The 25,955-nt window shown below is 39.9% G+C and overlaps 1 long non-coding RNA gene across 2 annotated transcripts in view; it reads left to right on the plus strand.

Moving 5' to 3' along the window:
* Positions 1-2,522: 2,522 nt before the first annotated feature.
* LOC137223228 (uncharacterized) overlaps positions 2,523-25,955 on the plus strand; it is a 100,497-nt gene continuing 77,064 nt past the window's right edge. For both annotated transcript variants that reach the window (XR_010942758.1, XR_010942759.1), the window contains exon 1: positions 2,523-2,678. This is a non-coding gene — a long non-coding RNA (uncharacterized lncRNA). The remainder of the gene's footprint in view (positions 2,679-25,955) is intronic.

A 25,955-nucleotide genomic window follows, 5' to 3' on the forward strand; every position in this document is an offset into this window, starting at 1 on the left:
AAACTGAGGTCTGATACTACTGCGATGCAGAGGGTAAATGTTATTACTTTTACCCGTATTCTTTCCTGTTGTTGCCATGTTACAGTATAGGGCAATCGATTTCCTCTGCCACAGAGGTTGGTACATCCCCCCAAGGATGGCCAGTTAGAGGACTTCCTTTGTTCCCAGGGTGTACACATGACCTACGAGTGTCAAGGAGAGTCTTTTGAAAGAGGAAAAGGGATATAGAGAGATAGCTTCTTATTTTTTCTGAGATTGGAGAAAGAGAACCATGCAGATCTAAAGATCTTGGGGATCTTCTTTGCTGCCACATGGAAAGTACCTTGTGAGAATAAAGCGAACATAGAGGAAAGGAGAGAAAAAGCGAGACCCATCCTGATGGTATAGTTTGATACCCTTCATTCACTCATGCCTGAAGCCAGAAAACCCTATGAATTTCCAGATACAATAGTCAATAAAATCTTTTCCTCCTACTTAAGCTAGATGGGTTCACATTTAGAGTGAGTTCAAGTTTACAGCTATAGTATGTTGAAAATGAAACAGTCTTAAAACAAATGGTTTTATAAAAATGTATGTATAGTATTTTATACGTATACATGTACATACACAAGCACTTTTCTCTTTTTAGCTAGGGAATTCTTTCTTTCCCCCCAACTGAAATTGCCCTTAGAACTTCAAAAGATAATACTTTCATTGGATCAGGGATAGGATTCCAGATACCCAGAGCTCCATTCACTCAGTCTCCTTTTGCCTCCATTGATACTGTGGGGCAACCCTGTGAAACCCTAGGGCTCTGCAAGACAAAAGGGAAAGCTCAGGCTTGGAGCAATGAATACGCATTTTTTAAAAAAATTATTTTTGGCTGCATTGGGTCTTCGTTTCTGCGTGCAGGCTTTCTCTAGTTGCGGCGAGCAGGGGCTACTCTTCGTTGCGGTGCGCGGGCTTCTCATTGTGGTGGCTTCTCTTGCGGAGCACGGGCTCTAGGCGCGTGGGCTTCAGTAGTTGTCGCTCATGGGCTCAGTAGTTGTGGCTCACAGGCTGTAGAGCGCAGGCTCAGTAGTTGTGGCATGCGGGCTTAGTTGCTCCGCGGCATGTGGGATCTTCCCGGACCAGGGCTCGAACCCGTGTCGCCTGCATTGGCAGGCGGATTCTTAACCACTGTGCCACCAGGGAAGCCCCTGAATATGCATTTTTAAGGAATTTCCCTTTCAATTAAGTAGGGCCTAATTTTTATTTATTTTTATTTTTTATTGGGGTATAGTTGCAAGTAGGGCCTAATTTTAATTGTTTAAATATAAAGCAAGTTTGGGATTGACATATATAACTAATATGTATAAAATAGATAACTAATAAGAACCTGCTGTATTAAAAATAAATAAAATAAAGCTAGTACAATAAACCTTGCTGACAATGTTTATAGAATTTAAATGTCTCCCTCAGAGTACTTTTTTGGACAGCATCAACTATTGAGCTAATTAAATATTAGCGTAATTAAACCTGAGTCTAGCTAAGATAGATAATTGTGTCCAGGAGCTTCTGGCAGCTTCCTGCTTGATGCAGAACTCCTGTCTGAGGTAGAGAAGCCAGTGTGGGGCGTTACCCCAGACAATGGAGGCCACAGAGGCATGGATTCTTTCAGCAGCTGCAGAGCACAAAATCTCTGGTCAGGGCCAGGGCAGACAGCCAGCCAGTCTGAGGCAGGGCAGAGTTATCACAAACTCACAGGAAGTAGAGGAAGACGTTCCAGAAGTCTCCCTCTCCCCTTTTAGAGTGACCTGGAGAAAAAGAACATTTGAGGCCTCGAATATCTCTCGTTGTTAATCTATACCTGATTCCACCCCTATCGCCTGAGGCAAGTCCCCATGTTCAACAGTAAACACACACATTTTGTAATGCTGCAGAGTGGTAGATTTTGGCATAGAACACAACGCTGACCTGAACATAAAAGGTGTGATTGAATAGACTCTCAAAGGGGTTTAATAATACTGGGAGTTAGAGGTTCCACAATGCTATAGTTACACTTTGAGGGGGACCAGTGAGAAGGGAGGTATCAGTGCTTTTCTTCTGTAAACAAACCCCTATTTTTAGGAGAGAATGCTGATCTGCAGGAATACAACTCTCAGAAAATCTCAGAATGTGTAAACCATGACAGCTTTCCATAAAGCAATGTAGCAAGTAACTCTTTTCCTCACTGTACCCTGGGAATCTCAGTCTGTATTCAAGCAAAACATTTTGGTTTTCTTTTTGACCTTGTTTTCTCTCCATCTTTTCTTTCTTCTATTTATACTGTGACCCCAACACTCAGTCTGGCTTTGGTTGCCTGTGCTCAGTTCATTTTGCTTCGCTATTTTTAGCACATCATTGAGGTAGTTTTGGATGGAAATCATGTGTCTTGGCAGCACAAGTCATTCAGCTAACAAAAGGCATAGTCATCACTGAAATGACACCAAGTCAGATTTTTTTTTTTTTTTTTTTAAGTGTAGCGTTTTCCAGGTGGTTATGTGAATTCTAATGAGATTTGCTTTGGAGCAAGAAGCATTTACTTCCTAGTACTGATCTCATTTCTTTCTAAAGTGGTCTCATCAAATAATTGCATACATCATTAGAAGAAAATCCGGTTTCATAGACACAAGCCAAAGTCTGAGGCCAAAAGTTCAACTTCGTCTTCTACTAAGAAAGTAAGTAATGTCATATAAGCAACTTCCTTTTTTTTTTAAATAATGGGAAATTGCTACATGGCCAAAAGGTCTTAAATTTCTTCCTTCTCTCAACTCCTAATAAATTCCAATTCAGGAGATTTTGTTCTGCTGTTGTCATATTATATTTACAGATGAAATTGAGAGAGTGGATCATCTTGTGACAGTTCAAAATACTTTGGATTAATCACCTGTCCTATATCTATAGTTCAACTTTCTGAACAAAAGCTTGGGGACATTGATTCATTCATTCACTCAGTGGTCACTGAAGTAGAACTTTTCCTGACAACCCTCTGATTGGACAGAAACAAATGTTAATTTTCCACGTTGGGTGTCTCACCTGTTGGTCTGTGGGTGTGGCCTTGGGGCAGGTGTTAAGGTTGCCTGCAGATCTTTTTCTGGTCTTGAGGTAGATGTCCCCAGCCTCTCATTGTGGTGGTTGGAGCGTGGCCTGTGAGCTGGCTAGTAGTGCTCTCATGGAGGGACTGGATGCGGCCCCAGCCATGCTGGCAGTTGCCGACACACACTGACTTGTTTGTCAGTGGCCAGTGGAAGTGGTTGGCGTTTGAAGACTCCTGAGTTCAAACAGGGGTAAGGGAGACTGTGTTTCTCTTTGCTTGTCCCCCAGTGTTGGGTTTCCCACTAAAGCCACTAGATTCATGTAATTTCCTGGAAGAGAAAGGAACTTGACCTGCTTCAACAGGTGTCTGTTTGAGCCACACAGCCAGGCATGTGGTCACCTGCCAGATGTGCCTCTCTTAATCTTTGAATTGAAAAAGTAGGTGTCATTGCTACTGTGAGTTCTGTATACCAGGAACTCTAACCCTGCAATGTAAGAATTATTATCCTCATTTTCAGGTGAAGAAAAGTGAGGTCCACAGAGGGTAGGGGGCCTATCTAAGGCCCCACAGCTTGAGAGATGGTATATATTTAAGATATTTCTCTCATACATATTTAACTGCTTTATTTTTCAAATTTACTACCCTCCTCATCATTTGTTTTCCTTAATTCTGGTGGTTTGCCTTGGAGTTCTAATTGCTTTTCTAATTTATTGATACTGTATGTCCTTTGGTTCTTCTGTCTCACCTTTGTCTCCCCATCAACTTGGCTGGCAACATCTGAACCTTCTTTACACTCTCCAGCCCTCTACACACAACTGGATTCTTCCTTTAAGATCACTCCCTTATTTTCTTCTTCTCTGTCATCACCATTCAGGGAGTGTTCAAACCTTTTCACTCTGTTGCTAGATTACAGTAGTCTTAGAAATAAAATTCTCCAAATATGAAGTCACCATTAGATTCAGCTTCCTAAAATACCCTTTTCTATGAAAAGGTGTCCTTGTTCCTTATTAGGTGCCAAATGAAGGCCAGTTCCTTAGCTTGAAATTCTAGGCTCCCCACAATATGTTTCCAAACTACCAAAATTCGTATTTATCGTCTTTCCTCTGGGTAGATGTGTATACTTGATGTTTCCAAAACATCCCACAGCAAAAACTATCTATTGTCCCCACATTTATTTTCTTCCTCCTTCTTATTGACAGAACCCCACTTTTATTCAAGGTATCAGCATACTCAACTGAAAACTGTAACTCTCAGTCTCTGTTGTAACCAGGTATAGCTATGGGACTGAGTTCTTGTTAAGAGGACATCAGTCCAAGTATTGGGTGGGACTTCTGGGGAAGCATCTATAAAATAAATTTTTTCTTCCTAGCTGCCTAGTTTGGGGTTGTGCTGGCTGGAGCTCTAGTAACCATCGTGGACCTTGAGGACAAGAGCCACACTCTAGACCAAGCAGACCAGAGATCTGGAAGGAATCTGGATCTCCAGTGACTCTGTGGATCTATATTATGAGCTCAGCTTTCAATGTTATTTGAGCCATCATTTTGTTCTTTTGTTATGTGAAACTGAACCCAGTACCAACTGATACACATGCTTTGTGGAAGACATAGGGTAACATTTAGATGGTCCTTGAAGGAAGAGTAGGATTTAAACAGACAAGAAGAGTAAAGAAACATCACAGTCAAGGGGATAAAATAGTAATAAATACCCATTAAATTTACAGAGTACTTTATAGCTTATAGAGTGTATTCACATCCACTATTTCATTTGTTCCTCATAACAACTGTGTATGTTATATGCAAATATTATCCACATTATCATAGATAATAACTTTGGAATCCAAAGCTGGACACATAATTAAATAGAAGGAACACTAGATTCGTAGTCAGGAAATCTGGGCTTGAGTTTCTTTTTGTGACGGACAAATTTTAAGATAGCCCCCATGTTCCCTTTCCTGATATTCATGTTTTTGTGTAATCCCTTCCCCTTGAGTGTAGGTGGACCTGTGACTTGCTTCTAACCAGTAGGATATAGCAAAGGTGATGAGATTTTACTCCCATGATTATATTACATTGTATATCACTCTGTCTTGCTAGCTGACTTACTCTAGAGTCTTTCTTCATTGCTGGCTTTGAAGAAGGAAGCTGCTGTGAATCCTGCAGCTGGAAGCAACCAAATGCTGCTAAGAACCATGTGAGTGGGAAAGTGGATCCTTCCCTAGTTGAGCCTCCAGATGAGCCCACAGCCCACACTGACATCTTGACTGTAGCTTAGTGAGACTCTGAAGCAGAGACCAGTTAACCCATGATCAGATTCCTTACCCAGAGTAACTGTAAGAAAACTAATGGGTGTTGCTTTAAGCTACTGAGTTTGTTGTAGTGTGTTGTGCAGAAATAGATAGCTAATGCACTTACCTACTAGTTGTGCAGGTTTGAGGTAAATACAAAACCTCTCTCTCATGGCAGAGATGATTATTCACCATAAGTTATGCTCTCTCTTCCACCAAATGGCATCATAACTGAGAAGTGGCTGCCAACCAGGAGCTACATTGCTCAGTGACCCCTTGCTTCTAGGTGGAGCCATTAACTGGTTCTCACCTAGGAGATATGAGTGGAACTCATTTGAGTCACTGCCAGGAAGAGGTTGCTTAGAAGAGGGTGGGTTTCTCCACTCTCTCCTTGTCTGTCTGCTAGCTGGAGGCAGGAGACTCCAAGGTCCTAGGGCCTTATAGAGCCACAAGACAGAAGGAGCCCAGGCTCTTCAATCATCTCATGCTGGAAAGCTAATCAGTGTCCAGGAATACCTGCCTTACACTGTTACATGAATGTGAAACAAACCTTATTGTGTTAAGCCACTGATGTTTTACAGCTTATTTATTATAGCCCTGCTTTTCCCCTAATACAGCATCAATTTTCTTATCTATAAAATGGGCATAAATTTGTTGTGAATGAAATAATAATATGTTTGAAACACTTACTAAATTGTAAAATATTATGCTAACATGAGGTGTTAAAAGTATCTTCACAGAAAACTCTAAGATGTAAATAGGGAAGGAATTATTTCTTTTTTCTTTTTTTTTTTTTTTACCCTGATTACATTTCTTTGTTTTTAACACCTTTATTGGAGTATAATTGTTTTACCATGGTGTGTGAGTTTCTGCTGTATAACAAAGTGAATCAGCTATACATACACATATATCCCCATATCTCCTCCCTCTTGTGTCTCCCTCCCACCCTCCCTATCCCACCCCTCTAGGTGGACACAAAGCAACGAGCTGATCTCCCTGTGCTATGTGGCTGCTTCCCACTAGCTATCTATTTTACATTTGGTAGTGTATATACGTCCATGCTATCTCTCACCTTGTCCCAGCTTACCCTTACCCCTCCCTGTGTCCTCAAGTCCATTCTCTATGTCTGTGTCTTTATTCCTGTCCTGCCCCTAGGTTCTTCAGAACTTTTTTTTTTTTTAGATTCCATATGTATGTGTTAGCATATGGTATTTGTTGTTTTTCTCTTTCTGACTTACTTCACTCTGTATAACAGACTCTAGGTCCATCCACCTCGCTACAAATAACTCAATTTCATTTCTTTTTATGGCTGAGTAATATTCCATCATATATATGTGCCACATCTTCTTTATCCATTCATCTGTTGATGGACATTTATGTTGCTTCCATGTCCTGGCTATTGTAAAGAGAGTTGCAATGAATATTGTGGTACATGACTCTTTATGCATTATGGTTTTCTCAGGGTATATGCCCAGTAGGGGGATTGCTGGGTCGTATGGTAGTTCTATTTTTAGTTTTTTGAGGAACCTCCATACTGTTCTCCATAGTGGCTGTATCAATTTACATTCCCACCAACAGTGCAAGAGGGTTCCCTTTTCTCCACACCCTCTCCAGCATTTATTGTTTCTAGATTTTTTGATGATGGCCATTCTGACCGGTGTGAGATGATACCTCATTGTAGTTTTGATTTGCATTTCCCTAATGATTAGTGATGTTGAGAATCCTTCCATGTGTTTGTTGGCAATCTGTATGTCTTCTTTGGAGAAATGTCTATTTAGGTCTTCTGCCCATTTTTGGATTTGGTTGTTTGTGATTTTGATATTGAGCTGCATGAGCTGCTTATAAAATTTGGAGATTAATCCTTTGTCAGTTGCTTCATTTGCAAATATTTTCTCCCATTCTGAGGGTTGTCTTTTTGTCTTGTTTATGTTTTCCTTTGCTGTGCAAAAGCTTTTAAGTTTCATTAGGTCCCATTTGTTTATTTTTGTTTTTATTTCCATTTCTCTAGGAGGTGGGTCAAAAAGGATCTTGGTGTGATTTATGCCATGTAGTGTTCTGCCTCTAAGAGTTTGATAGTGTCTGGCCTTACATTTAGGCCTTTAATCAGTTTTGAGTTTATTGCTGTGTATGGTGTTAAGGAGTGTTCTAATTTCATCCTTTAACACGTAGGTGTCCAGTTTTTCCAGCACCACTTATTGAACAGGCTGTCTTTTCTCCATTGTATAGTCTTGCCTCCTTTGTCATAGATTAGTTGACCATAGATATGTGGGTTTATCTATGGGCTTTCTATCCTGTTTCATTGATCTATATTTCTGTTTTTGTGCCCATACCATACTGTCTTGATTACTGTAGGCTTGTAGTATAGTCTGAAGTCTGGGAGCCTGATTCCTCCAGCTCCATTTTTCTTTCTCAAGATTGCTTTGGCTATTTGGGGTCTTTTGTGTTTCCATACAAATTGTGAATTTTTTTGTTCTAGTTCTGTGAAAAATGCCATTGGTAGTTTGATAGGGATTGCACTGAATCTGTAGATTGCTTTGGGTAGTACAGTCATTTTCACAATGTTGGTTCTTCCAGTCCAAGAACATGGTATATCTCTCCATCTGTTTGTATCATCTTTAATTTCTTTCATCAGTGTCTTATAATTTTCTGCATACAGGTCTTTTTTCTCCTTAGGTAGGTTTATTCCTAAGTATTTTATTCTTTTTGTTGCAATGGTAAATGGGAGTGTTTCCTTAATTTCTCTTTCAGATTTTCCATCATTAGTGTATAGGAATGCAAGAGACTTCTGTGCATTCATTTTGTATCCTGCTACTTTACCAAATTCATTGATTAGCTCTAGTAGTTTTCTGGTAGCATCTTTAGGATTCTCTATGTATAGTATCATGTCATCTGCAACAGTGACAGTTTTACTTCTTTTCTGATTTGGATTCCTTTTATTTCTTTTTCCTCTCTGATTGCTGTGGCTAAAACTTCCAAAACTATGTTGAATAAGAGTGGTGAAAGGGGGCAACCTTGTCTTGTTCCTGACCTTAGAGGAAATGGTTTCAGTCTTTCACCATTGAGAACAATGTTGGCTGTGGGTTTGTCATATATGGCCTTTATTATGCTGAGTTATGTTCCCTCTATGCCTACTTTCTGGAGGGTTTTTATTATAAATGGGTGTTGAATTTTGTCAAAAGCTTTTCCTGCATCTATTGAGATGATGATATGGTTTTTATCCTTCAATTTGTTAATATGGTGTATCACATTGATTGATTTACATATATTGAAGGATCCTTGCATTCCTGGGATAAATCCCACTTGATCATAGTGTATGATCCTTTTAATGCGCTGTTTGCTAGTATTTTGTTAAGGATTTTTGCATCTATGTTTACCAGTGATATTGGCCTGTAGTTTTCTTTTTTTGTGACATGTTTTTCTGGTTTTGGTATCAGGGTGATGGTGGCCTTGTAGAATGAGTTTGGGAGTGTTCCTCCCTCTGCTATATTTTGGAAGAGTTTGAGAAGGATAGGTGTTAGCTCTTCTCTGAATTCTTGATAGAATTTTTCTGTGAAGCCGTCTGGTCCTGGGCTTTTGTCTGTTGGAAGATTTTTAATCACAGTTTCAGTTTCAGTGCTTGTGATTGGTCTGTTTATATTTTGTATTTCTTCCTGTTTCAGTCTTGGAAGGTTGTGCTTTTCTAAGAATGTGTCCATTTCTTCCAGGTTGTCCATTTTATTGGCATATAGTTGTTTGCAGTAATCTCTCATGATCCTTTGTATTCCTGCAGTGTCAATTGTTACTTCTCCTTTTTCATTTCTAATTGTATTGATTTGAGTCTTCTCCTTTTTTTTCTTGATGAGTCTGGCTAATGGTTTATCAATTTTCTTTATGTTCTCAAAGAACCAGGTTTTACTTTAATTTTCTTTGCTATTGTTTCCTTCGTTTCTTTTTCATTTATTTCTGATCTGATCTTTATGATTTCTTTCCTTCTGCTAACTTTTGGGGGGTTTTTGTTCTCCTTTTTCTAATTGCTTTAGGTGTAAGGTTAGGTTGTTTATTTGAGATATTTCTTGTTTCGTGAGGTAGGATGGTATTGCTATAAACTTCCCTCTTAGAACTGCTTTTGCTGCATCCCATAGGTTTTGGGTCTTCGTTTTTTCATTGTCATTTGTTTCTAGGTATTTTTTGATTTCCTCTTTGATTTCTTCAGTGATCTCTTGGTTATTTAGTAGTGTATTGTTTAGCCTCCATGTGTTTGTATTTTTTTACAGATATTTTCCTGTAATTGATATCTAGTCTCATAGCATTGTGTTCAGAAAAGATGCTTGATATGATTTCAATTTTCTTAAATTTACCAAGGGTTGATTTGTGACCCAAGAAATGATCTATACTGGAAAATGTTCCATGAGCCCTTGAGAAGAAAGTGCAATCTGTTGTTTTTGGATGGAATGTCATATAAATACCAATTAAGTCCATCTTGTTTAATGTATCATTTAAAACTTGTTTGGGAAGGAATTATTTCTTTATTTTAGAGGGGATAAACTAAAACAGAATGGTAACAGGATTTGAGGTCACTCTGTGAATTAGTGAGGGTAGGACTAGGACTTCTGATCTATTGTCTAACACTCTTCCATGATGTCACATCCAGTGTTCAGAGGAGTGGAAGGTGTGCAAAGCAGGGGAGGTTGCAGGAAGACATATTTCTTTAAACATGAGTAGATGAATGCAGTGATTTCGGAGCTGTCCCTGTGGAGTTGAACCCAATTCATCTCTCTGCAGAGGCTGTGTATTTGGTTGTCAGTACATTGAAAAGACATACAGCTGCCCTTTACGTATGTTTTAGTTAAATTAAAAGATTGATTTGTATTTATTTTGAGGTGATTGTTGAGATACCTTCCTCATGTGTGATGGAATTTTCTCATTTTGGCAATGCTTAAGACAGTTCATTTAGCTGCATATGTTGTCAGTGAAATTTCCCGAATGCTTACATGAAATATTTGTCTTCTCCAGATGGCCTGTGTAAAGCCCAGTTGTTCTTCCAAATAAATTTATAGTTATGACACATGTGTTATCTCTCTAGACTAGATGAGAGTTTTTTCTTGGAAGAGGAAATGGTCTCCTCCATTCAAATGGGGAAAGTGAGCACCTAATTGAACTGAGGCTGAAACTTGGTGGGGTCTGAGTTTAGAGAAGTCAGTAGGTTAAGGATGTTGCTTTCAACCCCCCTCTACCCACAAAACCTGTGTGGTCTTAAGCTCCCTCCATATAAGAACCCTAAACATAAAAGTTCCTCAGAAAAGAGTCCACATATTTCTAACCTCTTGCTTTACAGCTTTTTTCCACTAATGCCTTCCTTTCTTTGTTAAAAATTCAAACATTTATTATTCAATACATTAATAGAAAAGAATGTCTGCTTCACATATATATTAAGAAGCATACTAATAATTTGAACACCTGTGGGACCACCGATCGGCTTACAAGCCAGAACACGGCTAATGCTATTCATTTAATCTGTGGTTCATTTCTTTCCTCCTCCTCCCCCTCCCACTATGAACCACATTGTGCCTTCCTTTCCAAAATTTTCATGAACTGACTGTAATTATTTATAAAGAGTTTTGAAAACCTTTGTGGGAGAACATGCAATGTGACTTCTGTTGTGTATTTACAATAATTTTTCACCTTGTGCTGAGGGCTTTCTAGTCTACAGTCTTCTTTGAAATTCACCACAGTCCTATGAGCTAACTGGGATGGGCATTTTATGCTTTTGCAGGTAGAGGAGAGAGGCTAACACAGGACTCATAACTGATGAGTGGGTAGCAGAGTTGAGGTTAGAACCAGAACCTTCTGACCCTAAGGCCTGTCATCTTTGCACAAAACGACATTGCCTAAGAGTGAGTAGTTGCTACTGGTAGATTTCCAAGGAGAAATCCTTGTTCCTGACCTGATAGAAATATCACTGCAGGTCACAGTAGCAGACCAATAGTAGCTTGTATTGTCAGCAGATCCAGCAGCTCAGGGCCAGGTAGGGTACCTTATTTTTCCTTCTATTTTCAGCTCTCTGCATTGTATCTGAAACAGTAGGTTCAGGTTAGAATCCTGGGCTCTGGCATCCAACATCATGACATTGAAAACTGGCTCTCCATTTAAGAGCTATATGACATTGGGCAAATAAATTAACCTCTGTAAGCCCCAGTTACTGCTTTGTAAAATGAGCTGAATCATACCAATTCTCAGGGGTGCTGGGAGGAGTGAATGAGACAATGACTATGTAGTGACAGAAGAGTGCTTGCCACAGAGCAAGCACTGAATAGATTGTAGCTAAAAATAAAAAGGGAGTGTCTGTTTCCATGTCCTTGGGCAAATCATTTGATTCCATCTCTTCCCCGCTTCCCAGAAGCTTCAGTGCCTTACCTTTGTAGTGAGGGGATTAGATAAAGATGAATTCTCCAGATCTTTCCAGCTCTGACTTTCAATGATGCTAGATATAGTTCCCAAGACTTCTGCTGACTTAGTTTAATGCATTATTTGACTTTAGAAAACCATATCCAAATGCCTCCGTTGTTCATTTCCAAGTCCTCATATAACACACAGACTAGGGTGACAAGATAAAATTACAAAATAATAACCAATGCTTTTCTGTCCTGAAATTTTCTTGTTGCCCCATAGGCTACTGCCTATTGGTAGCATTCACTGATTTGGCCCCAAAAAGTGTAAAAATTGAGTTTCCAAATTGACTTTAAAAAAGCCTGACTTTTAAAAATCAGGCTTCCTATTGGAAGAGTCAGACTTTTGAGAGAGAAAAGGAGTTCTTAAGCACTGAGTTTACTTTCTAACTGTAGTCCGGAGAAGGATGTGCAATGGTGTGGGAGTGGTTCCCCATCAGACAGGCATTAAAGTCTAAGTGACTGGTGGGGAGCGAAGTTTCAGAGAGAACATGACTGAGACATCGATGCTACTGAGTGTCTGAGATGGGCGTCCTACACTGAGCCATGTGGTGGAGGTAGAGGATGAGAAAGGAGAGACATTTTTAATACGTCTTGGAGGATGTCAGGGCAGAGAGGACCTGCCCCTTATTTCTCAGGAGAAGCCTGAAGGCAGCAAGCCTTGAAAGAAGTCCTTCTCTTCCAGCCCCACGGTAATGTGGTGCAGCTGAGGAAGAGCAGAATGGTGTGGTGTGCGTAGGCAGAATCTCCTCCCACAGCTCACCCACGTGCACGTGTACAGTTCCACAGAACAGTTACCAACGGGGGCGTGGAACTGAATGGGAGCCAATGAGGAACTTGGAGAAGTCTCGGAGTGAGGATGAGCTGGACCCACGATGACTTGCATGGGCGTGGCTACTAAAGGAAAGGCGGGGATGCACAAGACACTTTTGCATGCAGTGGGGACTGAGGCCTGTGAAACAAAGAAAGGTAGGACGAATTGTGAACGCGACGAAACCAGCCTGAGAGGAGACAGCTCAAGAAGGGCTGGCAGACTATATTCCTGTGGACACTAGGATAATAGACCACACGGCTTAGTCTGGGAGACAGACACAATTACCAGGAATGCTGTGTGTTATGTGCTGTACTAGAGTGTATCCAAGGTGCTATTGAAACTGAGAGAGACATTTCGGGGCCTTCCTGAGAACAGACCCTCATGTCCCCTGCTTCTTAATATTAAACTATCATATTAATTTTAAAATATTAAACTATTTTCCGTCTGTAACTTCCTCTTGGGATTTGGGTTATCAGACTCTTTGTTCTACCATTAAAAAAACAAAAAACAAGCAAATCCCCCCCTTCCCAAAAGCCCCATTAGTCATCAGGCTTCTGGAATTGAAGAAGGGGAGTGGAGAAAGGGGAGAAAAGCCCTGAAATGGGAAAATGGTTTGGAAATAATACTTTATTAACAATAAAAATGCTATCTTATTTTCCTATGCATGTAAACACATTTGCATATGTTCCCTTAATTGATCCATGTGAATTAGGCTGTTACAGATGAAAGAGACACAGATTTCTAGATTGAAGCTCTTTCTACTACTATTTTGATCAAGAAGACAGCGCCTAGAGGTGTGTGTGTGTGTGTGTGTGCGCGCGCACGCATGCATGTGTTGCTGGGGGAGAAGGGAGATCTTCCTAGAGGGAAATGTCAGTTAAAACAGCATAGTCACTCAACAAAGGCATGATGAATGAAGGAATAGAGGGATTTGGGTTGGACTCTGGAACTGTTCTGTGAACCTGCCATTGTTTATCAAGACATAAATCGTGTCCTGATAAATAATTGCACCTGCTTTATAGTAACTCCCTGTATTTAGGAAATTGACTCAGATTTGTGACACTCTCATTTGTTTACTCATTCAATAAATATTTACTGAATGCCAGTCATTGGTATTGGTGCTAAGTACATAGTGGTACAGAATAGATACAGTTCCTCCCTCATGGAGATAGTAACTGTAGAGAGAGGGAGAATAATATTAAGCAGATAATTAAATAGGAATGTATAATTATAAATTGTGCCAAGTGCTAAAAAAGGAAAATTACAGATTGTGGTCAGGATATAACATATGATGTTGTTTTACTATCAAAGGAGAGGTAATGGAGAAGGACTTTTCCCCATAAAGAGTGTTCAAACGTTCATTCTGGTGGTAGGAACTTTGCATTTTATCCAAGAGGCTTTGTCCTTTATTTTCATAAACTCACATTAAAATACAATTCAGTGATACACTCTGTAAGATGTAGTATATTTTTGTGTTGACCTTATATGTAGTAGGTTGTAACTGAAACCTGAAGGCAAGCTTTAAGAAGACTTCTTGGGCCAATTGGTGGACATTAAATCTGGTTTAGAGATAAGGACATAAACTTATGACTCTAAGTTGTCAACAGGGAAAACGATTTAAAAATAATATAAAGTTGTGTTTTGCCATGAAAAAAGAACAGATAATCAGGCTAATTTCATGGGTGCATAATAGGGGTTTGGAGATCTCAGCTGTCATACAACTTGTTGATATGACTAAATTTCCCAAACACATTGTAGGTTGACCTGTTATCCTGAAAGAAATGACCAAACCTCACCTTTTTACATTTGTTCAACATTTTGACCATCCACTGAAGACCATTAGGTGCAAGATACTCTGTGAGGTACACTGTAACTACCAGAATGCATATGGAATCATCTAGAATGGAATGATTTTGCAGTCTAATAAAATCTATGTGGGGCATAAACAGGACATTAGACATTGGCAATCATCCTGAGTGGCTGAGAAGTCTTTGAAAGAATGCTTTAGGTGCCATCTTGTGGTCAGTATTATGAATGTATTGAATTCAACTCATTTCAGCTTGCCAGAAAGATTGTTTAAAAAGTTTATGAGGACTTTTGGGCTGTCTGGACTTGAAAACTCTCCCCATAGAACTAGTGTCATGAAGGGAGATTACATTATCTGGCTATGGCAAAGCCCTGGTATATTAATCAGGTCTCTTTCAGTGTCAGGTGACAGATACCTATTTCACACTAGCTTAAATAAGAAAAGGTGTTATCTCACAGAACTGAGGAAGTAGCAGCCATGGCCTTGGAGGCTAGATCCAGGACCCAGTGTGACCAGGACCTGCTCCTCTGTTTCTCATTTCTGTTCGGTTTTATCCTCTCTTGCTTCAGGGAAGAGTGTTGTCAGAGGTCCAGATTTCAAATCATTTCTGCATTATGACTGAGGTACAAACTCTGGCCTGATTTGGGTCACACGCCAAGCCTTGTACCAATCATGCACAAGGCTTGGCATGTGACCCAAATGGGGCACATGCCAAGTGCCATTGGCATGGGGAATGGGGCACCATGAACAGCCACCTTGAATCTGTGATCATGCCTGTGGTTGGCGGTGGAGGAGAAGGGACCTTAGCAACCTGAATATGTTACCGTAGTGACAGAATATGTGGGAATGCTTGCTGGGCAAATGAGCAAACTAAAGGAGCAACCCAACCCACTACATTCCACTACTTGGACACCAGCACACATCCATACCCTTCCCTGTGCACGCAACTCTGAAAGGGCCAAAACACTTTAACTTTCCTGAGTACAATGCGACAGCACAAACTTACCCCCTCTTCAAGATGAGGCAACTCAAAGATGCATTGAGTTGATGAATTCAACACCAAGCTTAGGATTTCTAGACAGTGTGCATTCCTCTTAGGTCCAGATAGAGTGGCTACTCCTGGTCCAACAATCTATTTCCATTAAGGAGAAAAAAAAAAACTTGACCACAAAGTCAGTTCACTTGAATTGATCTATTTTGGGTTCACTTAACATATCTTTGAAAATTTTCAAAAGAAAAGAATCCTCTGAGAAACTTATTTTAGTAAGTCAAACACTTCAGAGACATTCAATCATTTATTCAAATAAGCAGTTATTTGAACCCCTAATATTTGTCAGATATCATTTTAGGTCCTAGGAATATGTCCCTGACTTCTCTGAACTTAAAGACATGAAAAATAATTACAATACTAAGTAGTAAGGGGCTGTAATTGCAGTATGAATTGCATATATGTTCAACTTGTAGCATTTTTAGAATTCTGTACATTTCACAAGTGTTGCTTATGTAAAATTAAAAACCACTGAAATAAGAGAATCTCATTTGTACAGAGAATAGGGGTAAATATTGATAGAACCTCAAAGAGTTAGTGATATTACTGGGATGAATTTCAGAGTGAAAGGTACTTGGCAATGGTTTGTCTAAAAAGATGGAAGCATTTTCTTCCTCTTTCTAGTTTTTCTAGTCTTTTGTTCCAAGCAGAGTTTGGTTTGTTCACTTGAGGGCTAATTAATCATCAAACAATATTGGAATCAATTTACATTATTCATTAGTCAGTTTCAGAGCTCATTGTCCTGTTGGTATTTCTAATTTAAAGCAAATTGAATGATTTATTTTAAGACCCTACATTTAGCTTAATGATTAGAGGAGAAGAATAGGGTAGCGCTTAAGGGCATGGGTTTTGGCACTATATTGACCAAGGTTTGAATTCTGGCTCCACTCTTATTAATTGTCTGACTTTCAGCACATTTTCTAACCAAAGTCTCAGTCTTCTGATCTGAGTAGTGGGAGTAATACCAGTACTCACCTCATAAGGTTATTGTGAGGGTTCAATAAATGTGTAGTGGTATTAGCACCTAGTTAGGGTACAAAAAAAAAGCTTTTCTTAAGTACCTTTTATAGGCAGGCACTACATGGCTGAAACCCATTTATTAATGTCTTAGAGACCATTGATTTAATGATCATTGTCTATTCATATAATCAATTACTCTGTTAATTGGGGGCCAGTATCACTTGGAAAGGGTATTGGGAGTGTGGAAATTATAAGGCTTTGTTTTTACTTATTATACTGAGTGGTGTTGTGGAGGAATCATGGGACTAGCAAAACTATGTTAAAGTGCTGTTGACAGGGACGTGGTGTCGGTTGGTGGTGTTGGGGACACTCTGGCCATTGTTGATGTTTCATCCTGTGTGAAGGGAGCTCCTCTGGTATAATAGGTTTGGCCTTTTCGGCCCCTTTGTTCCTCTCTCGATGAGGAGTCTCTTATCTGACTGCTGGATGTGAAAGGATTAACTATGACGCTACGGTCCAGACTCTCCCGTTTTCTCTTGGGAGTGAGCCTGTCTGCAGGAAGCTTGCATTCTACTCTGATCCTCCTTCCCATAAATATACCAGGGACAGGCCCTGTCTCTGTGAGGCTTGTCCCTTTCCAGTGGTGCTTGTGACTCATAAGTAGTTTAACTCTTAGGTTCAGTATAAAGGAATCCCCTTACCTAAAGAGATGAGCCACATCCTCCTGTTTTAACAACGTGATATCCAGTCCCTTATTTGCCTTATTCTTTGATCTTTCTTTTTTTTTTTTAATTTGTTTTTTGTCTGCGTTGGGTCTTTGTTGCTGCGCGTGGACTTCCCCTAGTTGCCGCGAGCAGGGGCTACTCTCCCATGCGGTGTGCGGGCTTCTCATTGCGGTGGCTTCTCTTGTTGTGGAGTAACGGCCCTAGAGCATGCGGGCTTCAGTATTTGCAGCACGTGGGCTCACTAGTTGTGGCGCACAGACTTAGTTGCTCTGCGGCATGTGGGATCTTCCCGGTCCAGGGATCAAACCCATGTCCCCTGTACTGGCACGCGGATTCTTAACCACTGCGCCACCAGGGAAGTCCCTGGTCTTTTTTCTTAATCGTCTAACATCATTTGTGGAAAAGATGGATGTTATTTGTAGAGCCTATTGAAATCCCAACAGTTCTATCAACATAATAATTGCATAGGTTCCACTGGGGACCTCTTAAGAGCCTGAGTGGAATACACTTCAGGATTATCTATTGAGGGGCAAGGAAGCTGGCATATTTATCCACCAACTCCCATCCCTCACAGATTGAGGGTTGCTTTGGGGGTGTTAATTCCCTGACACTTTTAGCTGGCCCATTTTATACATAACAGAAGTCCTCAGTTAGGGAGATGCAAGTACTTGGTGTAGAAAAACATCAATGTGGCTACAACTATCTATTGAGGCTACAGTGACTTTCAGTGTGGGTTGAGGGGTTATGGGTGGGGTACAAGCAGTGCCTGCTAGAAAGTTGTCCTTGAATCCCCCTTCTATTCTTTCTCCTAGGCTATAATCTCTGTGTGGCAAGGATAAGACCCAGGTTGTTCACTGTGGTGTCAGTAAATATTTGTTGACTGAATGTTCTGATCAGGAATAAAGAAATGTTCACAGCAAAAAAACTAACTGTATGAATATTATTAAAGCTAGTTTTGGTACTTTGTATTTACTACACATGGGATAGTACTGCTGAACTCATTTAACACAAAGACATGAATGCTTGTTTTGAACCCATCTGATGCTGGTGTCAGACGTGAATGAAACTTTTATCTTTTATAATTTTATGGTCAATGAAAAGAGGTAGAGATCAGATATTTTTCTCTTTTTTAACAAATATTGTAAGCAGGGAGTACTTTCCATGAAGGTAAGATACAGTAAAAATTTTATTAAGTTTTAAGTCTTTCTAATCGGTTCTGTTTGTGAAGTTACTTGTCAAAATTTCCCAAAGGGAGAGAGTTCAGCAATTTTGGACGGACTTCAGGGCTGAGAATATGATGGCGCAATGTGACACTTCTGCCAGTAGGTGGTGCTGTTTCACGAAGCAATTGACGCTTTTTGGGTTTGGACTGTATTGAGTTCACAGCATTAATCTCAAAATGAATTAGATTAGTTTCTGAAGGATTGATAGGATTTTAGCATCAGACAAGCAATAAGGCGAGAAAAGCCAGCCACCCCCCTCCATAAGCAAAAAATTCAGAGGGAGATAAAATCTTTGCAATTCATACAACTGCAGCCAATAGTATGGGGAAGAAAAAATACACAAAAATGATGGCTAATTCTAAGTCTATTATATGCTCTGGTGTGGCCTGGATAATTCCAGTTTTGAAAGACTATTTTGGACAGGCACATATGCCAGGAAAAATTCGGATATAATGGATAGCTGTTGCTGTAGGGTCAAGAGTTGCTTAAATATACAGCTTTAAGATGAACTGGGAAGTGCTGGACTTAGCTTTGCGAACTATCTCATATGAAATACATTCATGCTTGCAAATTATTACATCTAAAAACACCTCATAAAGTAATTTTTAATATTCTGATATTGTATAACTTGACAAACTGCTGAGCTATCTTAATATTTCAATTGAATTTAATAAACACGTATTGGGGGTCTACTATGTACCAGGCAGTCGGCCAAGCGCTGGGAATCCACAAATTAGTGAAACAGAGCCCTTCCTTCCATGTTAGCCTTTAGTTCAGCTGTTTTCAGGCCTTATGGAGACTCTGCTTCTCCTCCATCACAGCTAAAGGTCTCAGTCCAAGGGCTGTGGTGCAAGGAGAGGAGGTCAATACTCCCTAAATCCGTTGTCCTTTCTGTAGCAAGGTCCCTGCTTCTCTCATACAGAAACATTCTCTAGTCGGAGGCTACAGAAGACTGAGAATTGCTCACTCTCTGATTGTGTCCCTTGTACTACCACCCTTCAAACAGGGAAGAACTACGGTCATTTTAGATGTTTATTAAAATCTAGTGATAGATTTAAAAAATTATCACTCATCATACGTGAATTTTATAATCATATCCTTTTCTAGGATGCCTGTAGAAGGTTCAAAGACACAGCGAAATGGTCAAAGTCATATTCTAGGAGAAGGCTTGAAAATGACATCTCTTGTGCTAAGACACTAACAAGATTGCCCCCAGGTTTATCCTCTCCTCATCATCCAGAAAGATACAAGATGGTAAAAGTTGCCGCATGCAGCAGCAGAAAGATACCTAATTACTTTTTACAAGAGTCAAAGCTTTTAGAAGAAATGAGTAGCAATTATACTGAAATGGGTCATAGAACAAGATATCTTTGAAAACACACAGTCCTGGTTCGGATCCCAGCTTAACCACTTATCAGCTCTGTTATTTGGGGCAATTTAGTTAACTACTGTCAGCCTTGGTTTTCTCACTTAAAAACAGGAATTATAATTCCTAGCTCATAAGGTTGTTGCAATTCTTGAAATAGGATAATATACGGGAAAGCAACTATAGTAATTCCTGGCGTATGAGGCATCCAAGACAATGTTAGGATTGTCTTTTCCCTCTTTGGAAGGGGGTATAGGTAGTTAGTCACATGGTCATCAAACAATGTATAAGGATGCTTGGTATCAAAATTGTGTCGTCACCATTGACACCTCGGTTCCTCTTGGTTCACTAGTAATCAATGCTCCTCATTTTGATGGCAATGTCAATAGACAATTTCATGGTAAAGTCAATGAGCAGGTGATCTCAAGGGCTAATTCTGAAAGCATTCATATGCAAATCCAGAGTGGAGAAAGGCCATTTATATTTCTCACATGTGTTCTTGTAACTAATAAACCGGAAAGCTGGCATTCTAAAAGAAACTGATGAGATGACAGATCATGTTGGGGCATCCCAGAGCCTTCTCCTTTGCTGCTCAGCCTGCTGGCTTAAGTGAGGAACAGTTTCTCTTCACATGCCATGGACAATATGGGAGCCCGACTGCTTCTGTTGCTGATGAAAATATTATGGCCTCGGTTCCCTGTAATCAATTTACTGCTTTATGGACCCAAAGTCCTCCAGAGAATTTAATAAATTCACATAATGTTTCTAAGTGCTGCATTGTGCATTTGGAGCACTGACTTAGCTGACAAATATGAAAAATTCGTGTAGCTAGACAAATCCCTTGTGATTAGACATGTGTAGAAGCTAAAGAGAGCACGTTGCTCCTGAGAAGGTCAGCATTAACATATGGCAGAGACCCTTCTCTCTGATCTGCTTTGTGTCCCTCCAGCTCTGACAGGTAATACTGTCTGAACGAATATTTCGGGGTGTTTCCTACTTCCAGTGTGGCTGCACTTTTGGTTCTCTAACAACCTGCAGCTTCTGATCTGGGCAGAGCAAAAAACAACAAAAATAAAGGTGATGGTGGAGCGTGTGACAAGGATGGCACACACTGGATTTATTTTTATTTATTTAATTTTTATTTTTATGGAGTATAATTGCTTTACAATGTTGTGTTAGTTTCTGTGGTACAATGAAGTGAGTCAGCTATATGTATACATATATCCTCTCCCTCTTGGACCTCCCTGCATCTCCATCCCACCCCTCTAGGTCATCACAGAGCACTGAGCTGAGCTGCCTGTGCTATTCAGCAGGTTCCCACTAGCTATCTATTTTATACATGGTAGTGTATTTATGTCAAACCTAATCTCCCAATTCATCCCACCCTCCCCTTCCCTGCCCCGTGTCCACATGTCCATTCTCTACGTCTGCGTTTCTATTCCTGCCCTGCAAATAGGTTCATCTGTATCATTTTTCTAGATTCCACATATATGCGTTAATATATGATACTTGTTTTTCTCTTTCTGACTTACTTTACTCTGTATGACAGACTCTAGGTCCACCAACATCTCTACAAATGACCCAATTTCATTTATTTTTATGGCTGAGTAATAGTCCATTATATATATGTACCACATCTTCTTTATCCATTCATCTGTCAATGGACATTTAGACCCACTGGATTTAGATAATGAAATGGCCACTGGATTATGGACATTTGATCCTAAAGATGTCAGAGGGTTCTAAGGGAGCTTTTTATGAGTTAATATCACAGGTTCCTTGTTTAAAACTGGTTCCACTTAAGTTGTATTGAATCTTTCTCCACATCTCTGTCTTCCATTCTAACTTCCTTCCGAACTTAAATTTACCAAAAAATAATAAATAGTAAACCATTTTTATTGTTCAAAATAATCTGTTTATTAATGTACATATAAGCATTCTGCCTAGTTATAATCAATCAATTGCTTTGTCTTAAAAATACCATTTCATATTCCATTTTTCCTCCTTAATGTTATTTCGTACAAGCAATAATGTTATTTTATATCCATCTAGATGGGTCACAGAGCTGTGGTTTCAGATAGGTTTTTAGTATTGAATTTCTGAAACTTATCTTTAAAGTGGACAAAAGCTGTGTTTTTTCAAAGACCACAGTTGTTCAGAATTACTGCAGATTTTATTGTTCATTTTTAACTTGAATTTTTGATTTTCAGCTTGAGTTAAGATTTAGGATTTAGCTTCAATTCTCAAACTAGGGGAAATAAGCAATAGGTATATGAGAGTGGAGGTTTTGTAATAGTTGGTGGGGAAACAAGCCAACACCTGCCCCATCTCCCCAACCAGCTTCACCTGGCTCAACTTTTCCCTCTACTCTGGCAGCCTGTGAGGACTGAGTAACTGTTGACTATCTCCTGATGGACCATAAGGTTCAGGGCTGCTTCTGCGGCTCTGGATCTGGGTGGGACAGACACCCAGATGGTTCACTGATGAAAAGGGAATATCGCTTCAGGTATTGGGATGCTGAAGCAATGTCATATGACAGGTAAACTTTCCACTACTCACAAAGCAGTTGAAGAGTTAGGGAACCACAGTATGGTCAGGTATTGACAACCAGTGATAGGACTGGAATGAATACCACTAATTAGTGAATTTGGGGTCATAAATATGTTTCCAGGTGGATTTGGTATTTACTCGAGAAATGAATGTTGCTGATTCGATACCTGGAGTACTGGTTACTAGCAATAGGGCAGGAGGCTGGATAAGTTATAGCTATCTTCTTTGAAGGGTTTACACTTCTCAGCAAGTTTCCTTCACCTGCTTTCATTTATCTGATGTAAAGACTGCGGCATAGAGATGACAGATGACTTGCTTAGGTTCCAAAACCTAGTTAGTGCCTGAGAGACGGTAAAACTCAGCTTCTATGTTTCCCACCCATACTTTTCCCACCAAACTGGTGGTTCTGACCTTTTTCTGTATGAGGACTCTGCTGTGTTAAAAAGTTTAAGCTCTGTGCTTTGTGACCACCTAGAGGGGTGGGATAGGGAAGGTGGGAGGGAGGGAAACACAAGAGGGGAGAGAGATGGGAACATATGTATATGTATAACGGATTCACTTTGTTATAAAGCAGAAACCAACACAACATTGTAAAGCAATTATACTCCAATAAAGATGTTAAAAAAAAAAGTTTAAGAACACTTATATGCGACTTCCCTGGTGGTCCACTGGTTAAGACTACATGCTTTCACTTCAGGGGGCATGGGTTTGATCCCTGGTTCGGTAACTAAGATCCTGCATCCCGCATGCCACATGGTGCAGCCAAAACAAACAAACAAAACCAAAAAAACCCTCAAACAACAACAACAACAAAAACCTTATATGATGGTAGCTATATACATACATTTTTCCAATTTTTAAATTGTGCTAAAATACACATAACATAAAATTTAGCATCTTAACCTTTTTAAAGTGTACAGCTCCATGGTATTAAATACATTCATAATATTGTGCAGCCATCACCACCATCCATCTCCAGAACTTATTTTTATCTTGTAAAACTGAAATTCTATACCCATTAAGCAATACTCCTAATTCCTCCATCCCCTCAGCCCCTTGTAATCACCATTCTACTTTTTGTCTCTATGAATATGACTATTCTAAGTACCTTGTATAAGTGGAATCTTATGATATTTGTCTTTTTGAGACTGGTTTATTTCACTTAGCATAATGTCTTCAAGTTTCATCCATGTGGCAGCATTTGTCATAATTTTCTTCCTTTTTAGGACTGCATAATATTCCACTGTATGTATATATGACATTTTGCTTATTCATTCACCTGACGTTGGACACTTGGGCTGCTTCCAGTAGCTATATTTTTAGTATCTATTAATTGGGAAAGTCCAAAATAGAGAACTTTATAGAGACACTGTAGCCTCTTGGGGTGCACAGGATGGGAAATCATTGCATGAGATATTTTAATTTTTTTTTGTGTGTGTGTGTGTGTGTGTGGTATGCGGGCCTCTCACTGCCACGGCTCCTCCCGTTGCAGAACACAGGCTCCGGATGCGCAGGCCCAGCGGCCATGGCTCACGGGCCCAGCCGCTCCGCGGCATGTGGGATCTTCCCGGACTGGGGCCAAACCCCTGTCCCCTGCATCGGGAGGCGGACTCTCAACCACTGCGCCACCAGGGAAGCCCAAGAGATTTTAATTTTGAAATACTTTTTAGTGAACTCTGACCTGGATGGCAGCATGATGCAATGATCTTATAAACAAGATGTTTGATTGGGAAGCTCCCTATCACACAGGAATTAGCCGTAGATGGTGAGAAATGGAAAGGTTGGGGGTTTAGTGAAGGTCCCATTCAAGAGGAGATGACTTGCTAATGAACATTTTTTCTAGAGGTTCAACTTTTTATGAAGAATGGCACCACATGCCAAATCTAACTGTAATATATCCCATCACCCATCCTGAAATGGTAGAACTGAAATGCTTATACCAGGCAGACAAGATTCTACATTATTACTCAAATGATAAACGCTTGTGACGTTGTGATTTTATTTTTGCCACTATTCTATTGCTGTCATTCCTGATAAGTATGTCTCTATACTTGTCAGGTTGAATTTGCTGTCAGTTGTAATGCATAAAATGCATACCTGCGTATGTACACATTTTTTTTCATTTTCTAAAACGAACATCATAAAAAAGACAGAAACGTGACCTCAAAAGGCAGGACACAGACTCAAAATATTGTACAGCAGCTTCATCTTTTTATTAGATTTTCTGTGTTTTCTCCCCACTAGTTGCTGGATAAAATCCATACAAATGAAATACTGGCTCACTCAGTAAATAATAATGAAAAGGTAAATTCATTTTACAGAGAAGCCAGTACATGTAAGACATCATCTTGAATGACTGTGATTTTCTTGAACTGATCACCAGGCTATTATAGTCTCTCAAAAATAATATCTGGCTTTTAGGCTCTCCAACTGTGCCTGCGACCTCTCCTTAACCCTTTGGCTCTTAAGAAAAATTGATTTTTTTTAAACATGTGCAGAGTATGCTGCTAAAATTACACAGGTGCCATTAAGTTCACATCACGCTGGTGTTCAAAGAGATGACAGTATACATTGAGGGTCTTCTTTCTGCCATCATTTTTCCCTCAACTACACCCTCAATATTTCATCCTCAATTAAAATACCCAACTATTGTATCTTCAATAGTTATAATACATATAATTACTTCTTTAAAAGAAGTAGAAAAATAAGTAAATTTAGGGCTAAAATCATGTTTTCTTTTAAAGTTTATCTTGTAGCTAATTATGGGTCTACACCTATGTTAGGTTCCATTTTGTGTTTTTTGGAAAAGCCCAGATGTGTTTGTATGATAATTTTGTTCTTTCCTTGGAGTGTTGCCTCAGACTGGTGGGAGGAATGACATTTAAGTAGATGTACATATGTCAGAGAGGATGATAGGGTGACCAGCCATCCCAGTTTGCCTAAAACCGAGGGAGTTCCTAGGACATACAACCTTCAATGCCAAACCCAGGAAAGTTTTGCAAACCTGGATGAGTTGGTGAAGCTAGAGAACGGGTTTTCTCTGGACTTTGTTTCTGGATGAGAGAAAGGTAAAATTCAACTCAACAACAATTTTTTGAGCAATCCCTATGTAAAGGGCTTCTAAGGACAGATGATTAGCAAAACAAATCTGCTCTCAATGAGCTTTCTACCTGGAGGCGCTGGGAGTCATGTGTCCAGATAGCGGCAGTCACGCCTGTGCAAACCAAGTGCCGAAGGAGCATGTACACAGGCTGCGAGCGTCCAAAGAGGGAATGGTCCCCTCAGGATGGAGGTGGTCTGTGCACAGATAGTCCTCTTCTAATTAGAAATAAAATACTTATAGCTCAGAAATGCCATGCAAAACCTCAGTGTTTACTGAGAAGATAAAAATGGGCCAGTAAAGTCCTTGAGTAGGAAAGAGTTTGTCCTTAATTCAAGATGAGACTTAGGCATTCTTAAAAGCTTTATTGGGCTTTATTGAAAACTTTGAAGGTGGAAATAAGTTGGGAACTTTTATGTATTTGTATCTAATATCAGGTGAGTAGCAGCCTGAGGAAACACACCTGTAACCTCTGAGAAGTGTGTCCAAATTGAAGTGGTCTTGAATTTGAGGGAAGGGCACTGTGAGCTTGGTCGGATAGGCATCCTACCTGCAGAGAAGCCAGGTTGGCGGGGTGAGGGTCTTCAGACAGGAGGCCTCGGGAATTCAGCCAGGT

The sequence above is a fragment of the Pseudorca crassidens genome, chromosome 4 (assembly GCF_039906515.1).
Source record: "Pseudorca crassidens isolate mPseCra1 chromosome 4, mPseCra1.hap1, whole genome shotgun sequence".
Lineage (NCBI taxonomy): Eukaryota > Metazoa > Chordata > Mammalia > Artiodactyla > Delphinidae > Pseudorca > Pseudorca crassidens.